The sequence below is a fragment of the Tupaia chinensis genome, unplaced genomic scaffold (assembly GCF_000334495.1).
Source record: "Tupaia chinensis unplaced genomic scaffold, TupChi_1.0 Scaffold000652_1, whole genome shotgun sequence".
NCBI classification, from domain to species: Eukaryota; Metazoa; Chordata; class Mammalia; order Scandentia; family Tupaiidae; genus Tupaia; species Tupaia belangeri.
The window spans coordinates 1,619,641-1,634,989 of NW_006160173.1; the positions used below are offsets into that span (position 1 = coordinate 1,619,641).

At 36.5% G+C, this 15,349-nt stretch overlaps 1 protein-coding gene and 1 pseudogene across 2 annotated transcripts in view; both read left to right on the plus strand.

The window, feature by feature from the left end:
- The window catches only part of CADM2 (cell adhesion molecule 2), a 1,200,723-nt gene that overhangs the window by 206,974 nt on the left and 978,400 nt on the right, over window positions 1–15,349 (plus strand). The window lies entirely within an intron of this gene.
- On the plus strand, window positions 6,531–13,822 carry LOC102468387 (NAD-dependent protein deacylase sirtuin-5, mitochondrial-like; annotated as a pseudogene).

Genomic DNA, 15,349 nt, shown 5'->3' on the forward strand with positions numbered 1-15,349 from the left:
CAGAAAATCAGAGAGAGACAGAGAGACAGAAAGTGAGAAATCACTTCCCATGGGGGATGGCCACACTACAATCCTTTCTTTTCTTGGAATCTTGGGCACGCATGCATATGCACTTGGCGTGAATTTAAGCCACCGTGTCTGGGACTTGAACCTCAGTTGACTACGTGGAAGTCCAGCGACAAAGCCTTTACACCAACTACTCGTCCCTGTTTGTACTATTTTTATTCATGTATTTTGTGACAAGTCATAAATATATGTTTGGAGATATGAAAATAAGGACCCAGAGATCTGAAATTTAGAAATACTCTCATAACATTTCTAATATTAATCCCTGATTAGTAAGGAGAAATTAGAATGTATATATAGTGGTATAATGGCACTGTTATTAACTCACACAACTTAGAAATAATTTTAGAAATATATAACCATACCAAATTGCTGATGTGTGAGCAGTTATCACACCTAAAAGTTAGAAACTTTGTAAGTCAGATGTTGCAGTGTTCACAATTTCATTGCGAGGTACATTATTGACCCAACCTCATCTAGGCAGGTCATTTCATGAATATCACAGTGTGTAGACAGACATGTCAAGTTCAAATAAGCATTAGCCTAAAATGAGGTCAACGTAGGTTGTTTCTCTCAGCTCCATGGGCAGCTGAGCCCTCTCCAAATTCCAAAGCTAAGTTCAACAGACAGTAGAGATTTCTAGGCTGCTAAAAAAAGGAACAGCTGCACAGAAACAGGGTAATTTCCCCTTTAGCGACTTCTTGAGAACACCAGAAGCATGCTGCTTATCCTGAGTTATAGCAATTACAGGTTAAGAAATTAAAAGGAAAGACTTTTACATTTTAAACTTTCAGAAACATATTGCACATAATTTTCTGTGTACTACATTATGCTCCACAAAGCAGATAAAAATTACAGTTGTTGGATACAAATGCCTAATGTTTTATAAAACTAGAGCATCATATTTTAGTTTTATTAACAGCATACATAATGGAAGAATTGTTAATATCCTGAATGTTAAAGAACTCCCATGAAATAATTTGTGTGGCAAATGTTTGCTTCAATTTGTGACTGTCTTTTAAAATTTTTTATGGTTTCCTATTATGGGCATAAATTCTTAATTTTAATATAGACAAATGTATCATTTTTATACTTAGTGCTTTGTATGTCTTAAGGAATTCCACTAGATTTTTTTTGTAATATTTCTTCTAATGCTTTGACTTTTACAATTAAGATTTTAATCCCTTTTAATTGATCATTTGCTTAAGTTAGGAGGCAAGGTCATCTCTATAACACATGGAAAATTACTTGTCCCCAACTTGATTTATAAATCGCTCCCCTTTTCCTACTCAACTCTGATGCAACATTTGCCCAAGATTCCAGTTTCCTTCATGTGTGTGTTTCTCTCAGGGCCCTGTAATGCTAGTTGGTCAGTATGGGTATGTCTTTACAAAAGTTCTAATCAGCATAGACTCTGGAAGTCTGGATATCCAGTAAGGCAGTATCCTTCCAAGAATAATGATCCCCTTATAGAATAAGGAAAACTTCTTCAGCTGTCCTACTTATTCTTTCTTTCTTTCTTTCTTTCTTTCTTTCTTTCTTTCTTTCTTTCTTTCTTTCATTCATTTTTTTTGAGAGGTTTTTGCTATAGGGCACATGTGCTCACCAGAAAGACAGAGAGAAACAGAGAGACAAAAAGCGAGAAATCACCCTCCAGGTGGGATGACCATGACGCAATTCCTTCTCCTCCATTCTCCTCTTGGGATCTTGGGCACGCAGGCACACCCGCCCCGTGTGAGTTTAAGCCACCAGGTCCAGGACTCGAACCACGGTCGACTACATGGGAGTCCAGGAACATAGCCATTATGCTAACTGCTGGTCCCCCTGCTCATGCTTAGAGAAGCCTAGATTGTATTTGTCAGTCATTCCTCTTCATCTCTGTTCTGTGGTAAGAGAAAATAAAGAAACAAATATTGTAGCATTGGAGACCTCCCCTAATCTTTGGGAGATCAATGGTGCCTCAAAATTATTCCATGTAGTTGTTCTGCAGTTGGACAGTTCCTTGGAACACCTGGTAAGCCATAAAGAGGAAAATAGGTGTCATTGGTTCAAGTGGTATACATACCACTATTATCTTTTAAAATAAGACATATAAAGAATTAATAAATTGTGTTTACATTAAGAAATACCTTCTACTTTGTCCACCTACTTTAAAGCATCTCTATATAAATATTTATAATGATAGTCTGAGCCCTTCAAAATTGCAATTCTTATAGCCACTATATCAGAGAACCACAATTCCCTCAAACACACACTATTTTTCCTTGTACTTTCACAGTGCCATAACAATGGATATCGGTAGGTTGAATTTTCTGATAACTAGAAAGAAGCTACACGGTCTTTTCTGGTACACCAGCATGTATATCCGAGTGAAGGTTAAGGTTAACTTAATTTCTCACTTCAGTTGAAAATCAATTCTTCTACCCTTTTGTCATAATCCTATCAACTACATAGAGAAGCTGTTCTATTCCTGAGTTATATTTGAATTTGCACAGGGAATTAAATTTTAGCTTTCAGAAACTCAAAGGTTTTATAGGATGACAGGACCTTTTTGTCTGTATTTACCGTAATAAGTAGTGACCCTGGAGTACTAAAGGGGTTTTCATAAAGGGCCTTTGCTAAGAATAAAGGGCAGACAGAGGAGGAAGGCGGGAGTGCATGGTCTTTCTGCTGCTGGGAGATGATGTACAAAAGGCATTGCTAAACTCACACAGACAAAAAGAACTATGCTTTTAAAGGACATTTGAAATGTAAGTGTTTGCAATAAAACAATTGTTTCAATTAATCTAGTAAATTTTCTTGAGCAGAGGTATTTTTTTTTTCCAATGAAGAGCATTCTCCTTATTAACTTATAATATATTTAACATATTTGTACATGAAGAGAATGTGTCCTTATTAGTTTTCTAAACTTCAGTTTTTAATAAGTTGCTTTGCTAAAATTCAATGGATTTCTAAACTGGGGTTTTTAATAAGTTGCTTTGCTAAAATTCAATCCATTAAGGAAGTCAACTGGATGGTAAGGAAGCCTCATAGAATATAACACGGGTAGAACTATCTAATATTAAATGACAAAGTTCTCTGGTTTATTAAGGCTCATATTTTGGCATTTTCTTTCAAGATCAATGATCAGAGCAGTGTAGATTGGGACACAAAGATGTAATAAAGAACAAGCGAGTATAGGTATGAAATTTTATACCTAGTCTGGCCAAGTCTCCAATATCAATGTTACCTCTATTTGTGAAGTGTTAAAGAGACTGCTCAGATAATTGCATATAAATTCTCCTCACAGTTCATTTAGTTTTAGACTTTTCTTTACTCAGGTGTTACAATATCCCTGGCCTTAGTCTTCTACTGAGAACTGCTTCCCCAGAAGTATGTCTTTGTTAATGATCACAGAATTTTTTTTTTTTTGACTCTTGTTTGTACTTATATGATCTGGTCTTTTTATTGCCAGTTTTTCCCTTAGTCTTACTCCTAGTATTGTCACTACTAAAAACTTAAACACTTTCCTATAGTTAGAACCCTTTATTACTTTAGTCCAGAACAGATTAGCAATACATTTTCAAATGCTAACAACATTACTGATTATACTGTCAAATGAGGCACTGGTCTTCTCAATATATTGATTAAGAGTTATTAGGAAGCTGCTAAAACCAATTCCTTACTCCATTCCCAAATCCCAAGTCATGAGGTTGCTTTTTCTCATTTTATCATTTCATTTTGCTTTATAGATTCAAGCTGTTATAATAAATACCATAAATTAAATATCTTATGTATAATTAAAATTTTACTTCTGAATTTTGGAGCTTGGGTAGTACAAGATTAAATCATTGCAGATTTACTGTTTGATGAGGGTCCACTTCCTGGTCCATGAACAGTTTCCTTTTGCTGTGTCATTTCAAGACAAAAGGGGAAGGAAATTCTCTTTTGTATATAGGTACTAATCTTCATGACCTAATCACCTCTAAAAGGCCCACCTACTATTATTATCACACTGGGATGGGCTTCTACATATGAAATTTGAGGAGACAGAAACATTCAGTCTACTGAGATTGTCAAAGCTCTTTATATATCTTGGATAGCCTCCTTGTAATAAATATCCTTAGTGGTGTAGAATTTGGTAGAATTTAGAAAAAAAGTCTTAGAGTTTTTCATTTCTGTTACTGAAGCATACAACTATTAAGGTTTGTAGATGAAAATAAGAATGGACTTTTTGTACAAATAAGTGTGACATTAGTAAATTAGTTGTTTATAATTTGGCATAAAAAAGATTTAATATTTACAGAACATATGTTTGGTCTACCAGACACGGGATAGTTTCTTTAAAATTAGGATGTCATTTGTACCCCACACAATAATGCTATCTATTAGATTCTACTAAAATCTCTTTGCAGCCTGAGAACTGTGTCTAAAAGACGTTAAGAAACATGCCCAAGTTACTAGAAAATGACCAACGAATTGCATAGTGCAGTGGACCTCAGCCTAACCTAAATACACAAATCATTCTGAGGGATCTTAGAAGCACTAATGACTTTACCTAGACATAAAAATAAAATAATAATACTTCTTAAACCAATGAAAGAAAAAAATTGTCATTTGAATTCAACATTAATATTTTTGAAAACAAAGCCTCTGGTCACTATGGGATGCTCAATGCTTTATCTCATAATTTTTTAACCACTTGAAAGTTTAAACCACTGTCATATTACTCTTTATTTGTAGTAGTATTTTAATGTTTCTTATGAGGAAATCAGATTTGGGAAGAATGTTTGAGAAAGTTAGAAATACTTTATCAAATATTTCTTTGATGAATATATTTCTAGTTTTAGACAACTAACATATGAAAAAACATTGGAAGCGTAGATAATTTTAATGTGAAAGAGCTATATATATATATATATTGTAGACTAACACTTATAGTGTGACCAAGGCGATTTTATTTTCTGTGCTGCATTTGGTTGAAACACTTTATCCTGTTCTTCAGGTCAAGTTTGTCTGTAACTATTGTCTCTCAACACTCAATGACCATGCACTTGTGGGGTCATAACCTTCCTCAAGTAATGTGAAAGAGCTATATATATATATATATAATTTATAAACTGAAAAAAAGTTGCCCATTGTTATCCAATTTTCTCCACAACGTAAGTGCATATATTGTAGACTAACAGTTACAGTGTGACCAAAGCGATTTTATTTTCTGTGCTTCATTTGGTTGAAACACTTTATCCTGTTCTTCAGGTCAAGTTTGTCTGTAACTATTGTCTCTCAACACTCAATGACCATGCACTTGTGGGGTCATAACCTTCCTCAAGCTCCAGTGCATTCCTTTTATATCCCTAGTTTTCAGTTCACCATATAATGACTACTTAAACAATCTTCTGTCATATAATCTTTCTAAAGTGACTGTATTTTTTAAGGGTATATTTTATATCCTTAAATGGGCAATTTGAAGAAGAAAGAAAATGAAAGAGATGGAAGTCAAAAGTATCTGTATTTGAAGATTAACCCTGCTTTTATTTTAATGTCTCATTGTATGCGTGTGAAAGAGAGCAAGCAAAAGAGGTGCATGAGTATGCATTTGTGCGTGTGGAAAGAGAGAGCTTTATTTATACAAAAATAGTTACCTTCACAAACCTATATCATATATGCATACATATAACCAATCTACCCACAAACATGTGTTATACTCTTTATCACATAGTCATTTATAATGTTAATGTCTCTGGATATAAATGTCTTCAAAAATAAAAGATATGTATATCATAGAGGCAGGTGGTGCAGCAGTGTGACTCCTCACATGGGGAAGGTACCGGGTTCACATCTAAGGACCGCCCTAGACATGCGAGGCACGGAAGTGCAGTCCTTTGGTACAGTCTGGCTGGGTCTAGGGTGAATCGTAACATTCAGTTCCTGTTAGGGTGCTTCTCAATCTTTCTTTGTCTCTGTGTCATAGAAGAAACAAAGAGAATTTTTAAAAATAATCAGAATTTTGCAGTGACCACATCATAATTTTCTTGTCTTTTGGAGAGGTTTTTGCTATAGGGCGCGTGCACTTGCCAGACAGACAGAGAGAGACAGAGAGACAGAAAGAGAGAAATCCCCCCCCAGGGGGGTGCCCACGCCACAATCCCTTCTCCTCCGTTCGCCTCTCGGGATTTTGGGCACGCACGTACACATGCCCGGCATGAGTTTAAGCCACCAGGTCCGGGATTCGAACCGCGGTCAACTACGTGGGAGTCCAGCAACATAGCCATTACACTAACTGCTGGTCCCAACTGCATCATATTTAGCACAAGTCATTTCCTATTCTATTGTTGTTCACAATTCAAACTATTTAAAATTTTCTAATATAAATTCTGTTTAAATACTTAGTTAGAATCTCAGAACATAGTTGTCCCACCTCTGTGCCTACTCAGCTGCCTCCTGAAGCTTACCTCAGGAATTAGAACTACAAAGAAATCCTGATGAGACCTCTCCGGATTGTCCCAGCTGATTAAATTCTCAGCTGTACTGTGGCCTGAAGCCTTTGGCCTACTCACAGGCCAAGATTTGCCTGAGGATGGTTCATCTGAGTTCAAATACGGCAGATTTTCGAAAGTTTTTGCAGAAGCAAAGCACATAGTCATCGTTTCCGGGGATGCTGTGAGTGCTGAACTTTTTCAGAGAAGCCAGAGGTTACTGGAGAAAATGAAGAGCTCAGGACCTGACAACCCCTCGGGCCTTTGCACGAGACCTGTGCCCGGGTGTGGAAGTTCTATAGTACAGGCAGAAGGTCACAGGTCACATAGAGCAAGGAGCCCAACCCCGGGCACCTCACCATCGCTGGATGTTGAGGTCCAGCTGGGCAGAAAGGGCTGCTGGGTCTCAGTCATCACCCAGAATATCTCCCAGCTGCACCGCTAAGCGGCCCCAAGAAGCTTCTGGACGTCCATGGGAGCTTTTTTTTTTTGAGAGGTTTTCACTATAGTGCGCGTGCGCTCGCCAGATAGACAGAGAGAGACATAGAGACAGAAAGTGAGAAATCACCCCCCAGGGGGGATGGTCACGCCGCAATCCCTTCTCCTCCATTCTCCTCTCGGGATCTTGGGCACGCACGCACATGCGCCCTGCCTGAGTTTTAAGTCAGTGGGTCCGGGACATGAACCGTGCTCGCCTACGTGGGAGTCCAGCAACGTGGGAGTCCAGCAACATAACCATTATGCTAACTGCTGGTTCCTGCATAGGAGCTTTTTTAAAACGTAATGTATGTCTTGTGGCGTTGTGGCTGAAAATTACAAGAGCTCCATTTATCCATCCTTATCAGGAAGAGGTGCACCAGAACTTGAAAATCAAGATGCCAAAACCCCAGATGAGAAACACACCAGGTGTGAAGAGGAAGGGCGCTGGGCCTGCTGCGGCCTCGCGTCCCTTGGTTTGGAGAAAACGTAGATCCTACGTCGCTTGGTTGGAGGAAACCTAGATTCTGCCATTCTGAAGGAGGTGGACAGAGACCTCGCCCTCCGTGACCAGTGTCTGGTGGTGGGAACATCCACGGTGGTCTACCCTGCTGGCTTGTTTGCCCCTCAGGTGTGGGCCAGGGGAGTGCCTGTGGCCGAATTTAACATGGAAACCACCCAAGCCACAAACCGACTCTTCCTGAAGCTCTTGCCGGTCTTAAAACTGAAGCTGTGTTAAGTGTCTGGGGAAGGAAGAAAATAAAGTGTCTCTAAGAACTAGGCAAAAGAGAAACAGTGAACTGAATGAAGATTTAAAGCTATCTTCTGACTCCTTGACGGGAATCTAATCTGGTGCTAAGCGAGGAGGCTTCCAGGTGGCAAGAGCAAACCTTAGGACAAAGTTAGAGAACTGTGAAGCTAATGCATGCTTTTTGGTTTGAACAGAAACGTAAGATATGCTTGAAGCATTTGGTTGGAGGAAAATTTTTTGGAATTAAATTGTCTAAAGAAAAAAGTAAAAAAATATTTCAGATCATATTAAAAGTAGAATTACTAGATCCGAAAAGTATACCTTTTAATAAAAACCACACACACACAAATCTTTAGTAGTTTTACTAAATTAGTTTTCAGAAACTTTTAACATTTAAAATTCTTTTCAGCAATTTAACAATTCAAAATATGCATATCACAGGACCAGCAGTTGGCATAATGGCTATGTCGCTGGACTCCCATGTAGTCAACTGCTGTTTGAGTCCTGGACCCCGTGGCTTAAACTCATGATGGGCATGTGTGCGAGCGTGCCTGATATCCCAAGAGGAGAATGAAGGAGAAGGGATTGTGGTGTGACCATGACTCCTGAGGGATGATTTCTCACTTTCTGTCTCTCTGTCTCTCTCTGTCTTTCTGGTGAGCGCACATGCTCTATAGCAAAAAAAAAAAAAAAAAAGCCTCCAAAAAATGCGTATTACACACCTACATACCTACATACAGTAGGGGAAGGTTGCTAGGTGAAAATGACATCAAAATATTATTACTGAGATGGAACATTACTTTTTTCTCTTTTTTTCTAAATGAAGGATTTCAATGTTTCTAACATTTTATTATGTATGTTGCTGTCAAATAAGTTGACTTGTGAACACCTCTGTTACTCTCATGGTTATAAATTTCTTGCCAACCCTCAATTAACTATTTATGTAACTATTTTATAGTTCCATTTTTGTGGTTTTAGTTTTCTCATTGAACTAGTTACTCCACTGTGAATTCATTCTGGTACACATGTAATATGGATAAAATTTGATTTTTCAAATGAAGTGAATTTTCTTGTTGAAAAATCCTGTTTTTCCCATTGATTTTTATACAGTGCACAAAATACTTGCCTGAACATGCCCTTGTGCATTCATTTACATGTACATTCTGATCTCTAAAATTAGTTATTTGTTTTCCATTTTTATAGGTGCTTCACAAATGAGTTATTTACGTATCTTCCATTCATGAGCCTTCCCAAACATATATTAGGCTATTTTCTCCTGTTTATTTTTTTTAGATAAAATTTAAAATTATATTTAAATTAAAGCTACACAAAGGTATTTTCCCTAAGCTTGCACAAATATAATAAATTCTTGAAGAATTGACATTTATGCAATAATTAGTCTTCCCATGTAGGAATAAGTCTCCAAGGAATTATATAACTAACTAAGGAATTTAATAATTGGAAGAGTTCCACATCTTATGGGACACAGAGGAAATAAATATTACTTGGGTCCTGAATTTAAAGTGAAGATGATAGAATAATTTGTACCACATCTTTGACATGCACCTTAAATTATTCGCTAGTTTTCTGTTTCTGTGGACCAAATCTGTCTCTGAGGTAAAGGGAACTTGTAAAGCTGCAGGACAGATGCATGTTTTGGTAAAGTCATTTTTTGGTCTTAGTTCCATTAAATATAATATAGATGAAATATTATTTGCTCCGTTTGTCCCATTCTGTTATAAAAACTATGCCTCCTGTTTTCTAATATTGATTACTTTAGCTGAACCAGAAAGCATTTTATATCACAGCATTTATTGATTGGTTTTGCTGAAATGAATTTCAGTATATTCAAGTTTTAAACATTTACTTTAGAACTTCAGAGAAAAATGTTGAATAAAAGTTTTCAGAAACTTAGCAGGGAAAATTTCACGGGGCAAGGTTGTCAGAAAGCATATTTTTCCTGCTTCTGGGCTTTCATTAGGTCAGTGAAGCGGTCAGAAAAGATGCCCAGCCCTGTTTCTGCATCCCGGACATGTGTCCTAGCCCTTGGCCAGGCTTGACATTCCCATTGGATAAGCTGAGTTATCATGTTCTCTCTCTAAGTTCAGGACAGCTACAGTTCTAGGGCTCAGGAGTCACATGGCCTACTAAAACCTGGGTAAATTGCATGAAACATTCAACAATCTAGGGTTTAATTCATTTTAAAAATGAGTATGGTGGGCCAGCAGGTGGCTGGATCCCACATAGTTGACTGCAGTTCGAGTCCCAGACCTGGTGGCTTAAACCTCATGCCAGGCATGTGTGCTTGAGTGCCCAAAACCCAGAGATTAGGATGGAGGAGAAGGATTGAGGCATGGCATCCTCCATGGGTGGGTAAGGGGGATGATTTCTCACTTCTTGTCTCTCTCTTTCCGGAAAGAGCACGTGTCCTGTAGCAAAAAAACTTTCTCTCAAAAAAAAAAAAAAAAAAAAGAGTATAAGTACCTGAGAATGGGATGTATTTGCTGCTAGAAGACATGAGAAAATATTTATGACAAATATTGCTGATATAGGTAAAAAGATGGATAAGAGTGTATTAATTCAGGATGTTGAATAACACAAAGTAGAAAAACTGAAAAATTTTATTTTTTAACAACAGCTATTTGTTACACAGATATTTATTGACTTCATTATATGAGCCTGGTATGTTGTAAGTGCTAGCTGTTGGGTAATTAACAGGCAAATTTCTGCCTCTATACTGGTGTGTGGATAAATATTTAAAATCTAGTTTCTTGGTAGATGTTAAACTTTGTGTCATTATAAGGAGAATAATAAATGCATAAGCAAAGAAATGCTATTTCAAAAAAATGCATATACAGTGTAGTTGACTTTGACTTCCCAGATAATCCCAATTTCAGGGATTGATGTCGAGAGTTTGCCCGTTGTTCTTGCAATAGCATCATGCAACAAATAATGACTTTTTATATTAACAAACATGTTAAAAAATTTCCGTGGGTTTGGGTAAGTTTATGGTTCTAATTGAGTTTCATAATTTGTCTTTCTTTTCTTTTTTTTAAGTTTTTATTTATTTACTTATTTTTTATTTTAGTTTTTTTCCATGGGGCACATGAGGGAGACAGAGAAAGAGAAAGTGAGAAATCAGTCCCCTGGTGGGAGGTGAGGTGCCTGGGGAGGGGGATGATCATGCTGCATTCCCTTCTCCTCCATTCTCCTTTCAGGATTTTGGGTGGGACTTTCAAGCTGCTAGGTCCAGGAATCAAAGCAAGTTCACCCATGTGGGAAGCCAGTACCTTAACCACCATGCTACCTGCTGGCCTCTCCTAATTTATCCTTTAATGTAATGATTTCAGTATAGCCAAACTCAAACTACAAAACTGTTTTACATTTCAAGTCTGATGGAGGTCAACTAATAGATGTATGCCTTTAAAAACAAATGTGACTGGGACCAGCAGTTAGCGTAATGGCTATGTCGCTGGGCTCCCACGTGGTTAACTGTGGTTCGAGTCCCTGCCCCAGTGGCTTAACACTCACGCTGGGCATGTCTGCGTGCGTGCCCAAGATCCCAAGAGGAGAATGGAGAAGAAGGGATTGTGGCATGGCCATCACCTTTGGGGGGTGATTTCTCGCTTTCTATCTCTCTGTCTCTGTCTGTCTGGCGACTGCACACGCCCTATAGCAAAAATCTCTCCAAGAGCAAAACAAAACAAAACAAAAAAAACAAATGTGACTGAGGCCAGCAGGTGGCGTGGTTGAGGCGCCGGACTCCCACTTGGCTGATCAGTTTGAGCCCTAAACCTGAAAGCTTGCTTTCCTACTTTCCTGTCCTTTCTCTGTCTCTCTCTGGTTAAATTAAACAAATGGTGATAATAAATGAAATAAAATAATTCTAAAAAAGAAAAAGCAAAACAAATGCCAGGCTGGCGGATGGCATGGTAAAGGATGCTGTACTCCCACATGGCTGACTGCAGTTCAAGTCCCAGACCTGGCTGCTTTCTCTCTCTCTCTCTCCCTCTCTCTTTCTCTGTTCCTCTCTGGTCAAACTAAAGATAAATAAATACGTAAAGTTAAAATAAAATAAATTTTTAAAAATGTGACTGAAGTTTACAGTTCTAAGATTTATACAAAAAGGCTGCATACATATCACTAAGAATTTTATTTTGAAATGAAAAAATACTAATACTAATTTAAATTTAATTTTAATATTCATATGTAATAGCTAATATTTAAATTTAATTTGAATTTTAAATAGTAATATTTCTTCAACTTTATTATACTCTTAGAATTTCAACTTTCACTTATAGATTTTACTTGCACAATAAAAATATTTTAGAACAGTATATAGAATTTATTCTTGTAAAATATTAATCATGTATATTGACAGTGTGCTTGCAACAATGTATTTTTTTAGTATAAATATAAGACAAACATACTAAGTGCTAGTATTTAGTCTGTGAATGCATATAAACATACTTTGAAGAATGGAGGCATATATTTATATATGACATTGGAAAAAAATACAATTTAGTTGTCTGATAAAAAAATAAGAGCTCAAGTAACTTCATTCTCAAAACATGTAAATTTGAAATGGTTGCACAAAATGCTGATTTGCCATTTTCTATGTAACATCGTCATGTTGTTGCATGTCATCTCAATGATAACAATATGAACTCTGTAATTAGTTTGAGTATATCATTAACAATAAACAACACATTATCGCACTTCTGTGAGTCTGGAAATCTCTGGTCCATATTAAATTAAAGGCATTACAAATTCAGTGTACCACAGATAGTTTAATTGTTGGCACCCATGGCTGAGAAATTAGGTCTTTGCCAGATGACATTTGAGATAAACCTTAAAAATTTGGTAAATTATAAAGCAAGATGGGATGGGGAGGAAAAAGCACTTCAGGCAACAGGAACCACATGAACTGATGTAGCAAAGCAGAAGAGTTCAGTGACCATGGAGTAGCATGTTTGAAGTGTATAAACAATGAATTGCTATGTTAGACTGTCAGGGTGAACACAGACTGGGTGACACAGAATTTGGAATATATTTGGAGAGCAAAATGGCCCCTTAGGACTTTATGCCCTTAGCTCATTAATCTGTCTTTTTTAAGATATAAAATCATACGTATCTAATTCTCTCAGTCTGTTTTGTGTTGTTACAACACAGATTGGATAATTTAGAAAGAAAATACATACATTTTTCAGAATTCCAGAAGTTGGGAAGCCCAATATCAATGTGCTGGAATGTGACAAAGGCCTTCTTACTATGTCAGGAAGGGGGAGAGAGCTAGTGAAAGAACGAAAAAGGGCTGAACTCAGGGCTGGATGGCGGTGCCGTGGTGAAATACAACGCTGTGCACCACTGACCCACATTTGCAATGGGGACGTCCCTACATTTGCTGGGAACATATGCACCCGCCATCTAGGGCTGGCTAAGGATGAGAGTGGACTGTAGCATCAAACCCCCGTTGCAAGGGGTGTTCTATCTCTCTCATCTCTCACTTATGGAACAAATAAACAAATAAAAGAAAGAAAGAAAGGAGCAAATTCACTTTTGTAGTAATCTACACTTGCAATAAGAAAGTCACTAGCACAATAATGGCATTAATTAATTTATGTGGGCAGACTCTTCATGTCCTCATCTCCTCTTAATAATCTCACCTCCTGGTGCTATCACAATTGCAATTACATTTTAATAAGTATTTTGGGTGAGACTACCAAACCATAATAATAACAATAGCCATCTAATCCTTTCGCCCCATATGAGAACTGTTAGGTATTAAAATCTAAAGGTCATAAAAATTTTTACTCATTTGCTTCTTTACAGTTAACCATTTAACTCAGATTTTATATGTATTCTTATAATAGCTTAGAAACATTTTTTTATATTTAGTCAAAAAGGTTGCTTTTAATTTCAATATTTAAATTGATACTAATACCTATATGCACTATGTTTGGAGAAACTGCTACTGTGAAATAAATAGACACAAGGTTCATTTTGTCATGGAATTTCTCTGTGCTCTTTGCTTATCTTTACACGCTTTTCATGTGAATTCTTGAGATAACTATGTAAAGGTGAGCTGGCTTATGATGGAAAACAAGCAAACAAATAACTGGCAGAGAGTGGCAAGTATAATAAATGTTTGGTTACTTGCTGGAGTTTTCTTCTATAGAGATTTTAAGGAAATGATGTTACAGATGGTATCAAGGTATAATACAAACTTTCTCTCTCAAGGAGAGCAAAGATACACGAAATACTGAGAAATACCTGGATGAATCTTTGCTCCTCTTTGGCCCCAATCCCCACGCTCTTCATTTTAAACTCTTGTCCTTGCTCCCATGGTCAACCATGGGACATAAATGTTACTTTAAAAATTATAAATACTTAACGGGTGCACAGGAGAAGGTCCAGGTTCTTTAAATTCTAGTATTTAGTTTCCTGTTTCCTGGGAAAGGATGTTTTAGGAAGGCATCTTCTGGGACTTCCTCAGAATGCAGCCGGGCATGTCTCGGTTTGTACAGGCAAATCTGCGCAATTGCTTTGTTATTTCTTTTAGAATGAGAATATGTCCCCACTGAATAGGCACATTAGGATTTGCCCTTATTTGAGATTTATCTTTCACATGTTTAAACATGATGATCCTTATGTATTTTTTTATAGAATAGTATATTCGACATAAAGTTTTTCTATTTTTAAATTATAATCTCACTTTCAAACTTGATACAGCATGTGAGTTGTTTTAACAAGTATTTTGTATAGAAGCAGTCCAGTCTTGATTATTAATGGTGTTATTCATATAATAAATAAATATATTTACAAATCTATGTATTAAAAGTGTTTTTCACCTATAAACTTTCACACCAATAGGGAACATCACATGGAATAAGAGGTTGTCTTAAAGTACCCAAATTCCATTGGTCAATAGCTACATGATAAAGAGTTCCAGAATATAATGGAATTTCAAGCTAGAATTCATATTATATATTCTTAATAGAACTCATATATACTTAATGTGCTAAACTATCTTACTGATTTCATAAATTTATTGATAGTCATGTAAGCATAACTCTTGAAGATACATTTACATGTATATTAATGAAGAACATATGACGAAGGTCAGACAGAGGTAAAAATACTCCATTTATTCTATGGGATGATACTGCTTTCACAAACTATGGGAAGTAAAATTAGCCTTATCCTCTCAATGAAGTTAAATGCATTCACAGATCTTTAAAGAAACACTTAAATCGATGATCCAAGAAAATTTTAAGAAATTAAAAATGTGCTTAAAAGGAGGTCCTAAGCAATTTAAAAAATTACTCCTAATGTTATTCTGCTTTAGGCTTCAGTTAATAAATTTTCAAAGGGGAAATAAATGTTTTTCTCATATTGATGCAATATGCGCTTAAGGGTATACAATTTTAATGTATTCCTTCATCATGACATACACTTGTGATAAAAAAATTCTAAATATGTAAGAATTTTTCTTTGGTATGTCTAAGCAAAGGAATAAATGTAATGAATATATAATCAAGATTATCCCTGAAGATACAGAATTCATAGCCACCAAAGAAGTTACAATTAAAAAAAA